The sequence below is a fragment of the Miscanthus floridulus genome, chromosome 6, assembly GCF_019320115.1.
Source record: "Miscanthus floridulus cultivar M001 chromosome 6, ASM1932011v1, whole genome shotgun sequence".
NCBI classification, from domain to species: domain Eukaryota; kingdom Viridiplantae; phylum Streptophyta; class Magnoliopsida; order Poales; family Poaceae; genus Miscanthus; species Miscanthus floridulus.
In genome coordinates, this window is record NC_089585.1 from 54,271,911 (window position 1) to 54,277,931 (window position 6,021).

Here is a 6,021-nt window from a genome sequence, read left to right on the forward strand (position 1 = left end):
TTGGGCATCCTCTACAACAGCTTGTAGTTGCTCTTGACTGACACACTCGTTGAAACCCTTAGGGTTGTTATCTCCAGTCTGTTCACCTCCTGTCATTGTAAACACAAAAATAGGAACAAACAATGAAAGTTATCCCTACCAAATGACTACGTGGTTGCAGTGGTGTCACTTTTCACAGCAAGTGGAGGCGCCTTACCAAGCTCTTACAAAGTTCTTACCAATGCAAATAGTGGGTGGTTCAACCGATAGCTGGTTCGTGATACCTATGAGGCAGTGGTACCGAGATTGCAAAGCCTTTTATCTGTACTGATCTAAAGAATTTGTGGAGCTTGGAAGGCAAACAAAGAGTAATATATATATCTGGCACACAAGTCAGTAACAGAAAGTAATGCTGAATTATAGTCCAAAGTACTTGTTCTCGTTGCTGGTCTAAAGTGTTGCAAGTACCAAGTGTATGACAAAAATATGGTGGATAGCAAGGTGATAGGTGTGTGAAAAACAAGTATGGTGGATGGAAACAGCAACACAAATAAGGAACCAGACAGCACACGCTAACACAGCTCACTTTGGTCTTCTCTATGTGCTCCTCTAAATATTGTTCCTCTTTTGCCCCTCTTTTTTCTATTTTTTGGGCTGTTGTTGTTTTTTAGGGAAATTTCAACTTTTTTATTTTATTTTTTGATATTTTTCCTTTACTTAGGAGCACAAAAGAAGTAACCACAGAAAATATGAGCTCAAACAAGTGAAAGACGTGGCCTGTGGCATTTTTAGAAAACTGGATCAAAATCGACAAAAACCTTGTGACCACGAAAAGAGGATCTTGTGACCACTTTTTGACCAATTTAAAAATCTCTGACCCCAGCATGCCGGGGATGGACGGATCCGAAATTTTTTTCTGATCGATTTGCATATATGGAACGTCGAAAATGGAGTTCATATGCGAAAACTAGACCAGTTTTAAGAATTGGCTCCGAAACCACTTGGATTGGCTTCCTTATCAAATTAGCTTTCCATACATATGTGGATCATCAAAAATGGAGTCCGGATGCGTCCTGGGTGACCAGTTTAAGGCAGACTAGTCCTAGAGGCCGAGACAGACTCGAAATCATGTTGGACTGGGCCTCTGATTCATGTTGGACGTCCTTGCTGGTCATCATCACCTCCTCCACGTCCTCTTAGTCCCTCTTGACCCTCTCCAATGTTCCTAAGCAAGATAACATCATTAGGTAGTAGTCTATTCTCAAAAGTATGAAAAGGATCACTTAAGAACGAGCTCACCTCTAAATTGAGTTGACGTATTCGAGCCCGGGTCATTGAACCTTGCATGATAGTTGGAGGATCAACTAATACATCCTAAGGAGTGATGTCCTCATCACTAAGCACCACGCTTAATCTAGAAACTCGTTGTTTTGATCCGAGCTCCATTGAAATAAGATCGAAACACCCTAACCAGACGGTAGAACAAGTACTAACGATTAACGAACTAAACACTAAGATAATAGTGATGCAAATGCCAAAGGACAAGCACCTAGGCTCACTAATGATATACAAGAGCAAGACAAGACTTGAACAAAGTAAAGCTATATTACTGAATAAAGTACTTGACAAAGTAAAGTACTAAATAAAGTAAATGCTAAAAGAAAGATTACAAAGGAGCTATACCAGACCAGAAGACTCCTTCGGACTCTGAGGCGAGCTCCGCTCTACTCTTATCACTACTAGCTAGCTACTACTTCTAAGCTACTACTCTTGGAGAGCTTCGGAGAGCACAGAACACTTGGAATGCTTGAGAGCTACTGAGTGATGATCTCCACCGAGCACTATAGCCCCTTTTATAGTGTGTAGAAGGCATGGGGTACTAGTAGGTGAAGAGTAGGCAGTTTGGGGTGACTTGGCCATCGGGCGACACCAAGGTGCGTCGGCCGACCGTCCATCCCACCGCCTTGCCATCCAACGATGATGGTTGGCCCTTGGAGGCGGTTGCATGGTAGGTAGGTCTGTTGCCATGGTTAGAATGGTAGTTTGGAGGTCGATTTGGCCCCTCCAATTGAATGATAGTGGGTCCATGGATCCAAGGTAGCTCAATGTGCACATTTGGATCGAACTGCCTTGGATCAACACTAGAGAAGCAATGAGGAGGCCATCCCATGGATAAGTGACATGGCAAGGGGTGGGGCTGTCGGGTGATGCCACATGGCTTCGGCCGATGTGGCATGTGGGCCCATGGCCCCCTGCCATGTCCCATTGCCTCCTATGCACATCATTTGTCCATTTTTGTGATTTTTCCAACATACCAATAAATTTTCCAAGTACAAGTGGAACTAGGTTTATTATAAACATAATATGGCACATGTGATGTTCTTTACCTTGATTTGAGTGGAATGTTGATGGTCAAATTGGGTGTTTAGTAACCATCAACAAGCTCCCCCAAGCTACCCCTTTGCTCATCCCCAGCAAAGATGCGGGTAGCATGTTGGATCAGGAATTGCTTCAATGTAACGCCCTGCAAAAACTCATATACAAACCAATACTATCTCTTGAGTTGAGCAAGTTAGTAAATTCACCGTCAGTGTTAGCCATATGGGGCTTATAGCTTTCACCTTGAAATAGACAGTTGCATGATTAGCATAGCATAGATAGAAACTTTCTTCCCTGCTTTGGTTTAGATAAGACTTCCTGGAGGTTTTCAAGATTTTTGAAAGGAAAAACTTGCCTAAGTTCCTCAAATGGTACACTCAATCAATCAATGGTGTTTAAATCATCTCCAAGACCAAAAGATCTTAGCCTCTCTCCTACTCTAAGGCTTATATGGAGTTCATAGGTAGGGGTAAAAAGTAAGGCTCACTAGAATTAACTAAGTCAAACACTTGGATCACAAGGAGCAACAAGTCATACAAAACGATCAAGATGTGCAAGTGTGTGGTATTTGGTGGAAGTGGTACTCCTTTTGAGAACTTCCCTTCCTCTAGCTTCCTTTTTTGAGAGGGCATGGCTACCTTATTCTTTCTCTCTCTCTCTCTTTTGAACTATAGAGCTTTTGCTCCTCTCTTTTTTCAGTAGCCCATGCCTCTCTTTATAATGATAGGTAGCTAGAGGTGGTATTAACATATGTCTCTTATGGAGCAAGGGGTGCATAAATATGGAATGGTGGTTGCATACTTCCAGTGTAGAAGTAGCATATATATATTTGGAGTGTACATGATTTTGATCAAAGAGTATGACACGTTTCTCTACTCAGATCAACAAGGCTTGACAAAGATCAAAACAAACAAGCAGCTTTTTGTGTAGGCTTATCATATCAGAAAGCATATATTTGGCTCTGGTAGGAATTTTTCACCATTGAGGAACTTCTAGCAAGGGTTTTTATCTTTTTTGTAAGATCAAAACTCTAGGTTGTCTCAACTATTTCTCAGACAAGTTAAAAAGAATTACTTTAATCTTTGCCACACATATCTCACAAAAGCCTATACATGGTTCTATCATTTGCAACCCACAAAAGCAGTCAACATAAGATGAACTCTAATTTTGCATGCTCAAAACTTGAGAAGTAAAGGGTTGTATAGCAAGATTTTGCAAAGTATCACAGAGCAATTATTCATCATTTCCAAAAGGTGTTTGAACTTCAATTTTCAAAGCAAGAGTGTTTAAGACAACTTTAATGATTCTCCTCTACAATGGTTATAATAGCATAGTTGTATTCATATTCTATTGTCATTGTTATGCTACTATTATTATTGTATATATCATGCATTTTTTTTCCAATACAAATAATTAATGCAGATAAAAGAGAAGGTGTGAATAACTCATACCTGAGCAGGAGAGGTTCTCCCCCAAGCTTGCCTTTTGGGAAGGTTGGAATCTTCTTCTTGGGCTACTCTTCTTGAATCTTTCCTTATTTATTACTACTACTATGATGATTTATTACTAAGCCTATTTATTATGAGATTTATTTTATTGAAATATTTTTTATATTTTTATATTATTATGAAATTATTCTAAATGCTAGTACTTCATAAGTACCTTTATTGAAAATGTAAACATGCAATGCAACTAATAACCTAACATGTAATGCAAAGTTGGAAAGGGAAATATGCAAATGCAACTTATACTAAATGCAATGGAAATGCAGTAAAAGCGTACCTCCTAGTACCGGCTCACGGCTGTTCTTCCTTGCGCGGGGGTTCTTCTTCCTTGTACGGGAATTCTCCCTCCTTGTTTTCTTCATGGATGTTCACAGGATCAGGCGACGATGATGTAGATGATGCTTCTTTCTTCTTGCGCCATGTCCCTCTTGGTTTTGGCTTATTCTTGCTAGGTTTGTCCTTCTCCTTAATTGGCTTTGGCTTTCTGGTTCTTCTCTTCTTTGGTTGCTTCTTCCGTTCCTGTTTCTCATAAAAGACAGGTTTTCTAGAGGCAAAAGCAAAAGTTTCTTTCTTTCCATATAAGTGAAATTGAATTTGTCCAGATGCCACATATATACAAGCATTAGCAGTATTGAGGAAAGGATGGCCAAGGATGAGGGGTGTATCCCTATCATTTAGCATGTCTAATATCACAAAATTAGCCGGGACATGAGCTCCTCTAATTCCGACCAGAAGGTCGGTGGCTATTCCTTCCACATGGCGTACTGACTGATCAGCTAGTTGCAAATAGACAGAAGTTGGAGCTAATTCAGTGTAGAACAAGTTTTCATAAGTTTCCTTAGACATTATGTTCACACTAGATCCAAGATCACAACTTGCATTTTCAAAAGTATGAGGACCAATAGAGCAAGTAATAACAGAACTTCTAGGATCACCTTTCTTAGTAGGAACACCCCAACCATCTAAACCAAAATCATACCTTGATGTGATGACGTTGCAGTCCCCATGAATTCTTCAGGCTTGCCAAGAATTCTTCCTTTCTCAAAAGATGGGATAGCAACTGCTAATTGTGCTAATTGGGTTTCTAGCATCTTGTTAAAGCTAAGTTGATTCTTTATAGCAGAAGAGAAATCATCCAATTTAGCATTTATGTTTTCCAACATCTTGTCATTAGCATGGAGTTTCTTATTTATACTATCAGTCATTCTACCTTGATTATAGACAAGATCTTTAAGGAAAGGATAATTATTACCTTGGTTACTTGGACGTTGCGAATAATTATTGTAATTATTACCTTGGTTGTTGGAGCGCTAATTCCATCCTTAATTTTGAGGACAAAAACCATTGTCATTGTTGAAAAAGTTGAGATCTTCATGGGTCTTGGGGCAGAAGTTGCCTGAATGTCCGGTCTCTCCACAAACTCCACAAGTCATGTGGGTGTCCTTGGCTTGTACAGTTTCTTGGGCACTCATTTTCTTGCAATTTTCTAGTCTCTTTGAGAATAGATCTACCTTGGCTTCAAGCATGTTAGCTTCTTTAAAAGAATGCATACCTCGTTTGTAGGGCTATAGTTGTTCATCGCTCCACCCTTGGTTGGAAACAATCTTCTCGATCAATGCCTTGGCATCTGTGACATTAAGCGAAAAAGAATGCTCCTCCAGCGGCAACATCTAAATGGCTCCTATCCAATGGAACTAAGCCATGGTAGAAGTTTGGGATCAAAGGCTAGTCTTCCATACCATGGTGTGGGCATGCGGCGACATACTCTTGCATTTGTTCCTAGGCTTCAGGAATTGACTCATCGGTTTGCTATTGAAAGCTAGAGATTTTGTTGTGAAGAGCATTGGTCTTACCCATCGGGAAGAACTTAACTAGGAAAGCGTTAGAACACTTGTCCCATGTATCTACAGCGTTGTGGTTTGAGTAGAACCATTGTTTCACTTTTCCCAACAAAGAGAAGGGGAAAAGACAAAGACGTATGGCCTCTTGGTCACTCACTTAATGGTAAAAGTACTACAGATCTCCAAGAAATGTTGGAGATGCGCATTAGCATCTTCATGGGCTTTGCCATAGAAAGGACTAGCTTGCACCATCGTGATCAATGTGGGCTTGAGCTCAAAGTGAGTGTTCACATTGATTACATTAGGACCTGTGGCTA

General features: G+C 40.3%; 1 non-coding gene across 1 annotated transcript; it reads left to right on the forward strand.

Annotated features, from left to right (window-relative positions):
• The first annotated feature begins 5,598 nt into the window (after window positions 1–5,598).
• On the forward strand, window positions 5,599–5,705 carry LOC136462052 (small nucleolar RNA R71). Its single transcript, XR_010760578.1, has one exon. It is a non-coding gene; the product is annotated as a small nucleolar RNA R71 (small nucleolar RNA).
• Window positions 5,706–6,021: the final 316 nt, after the last annotated feature.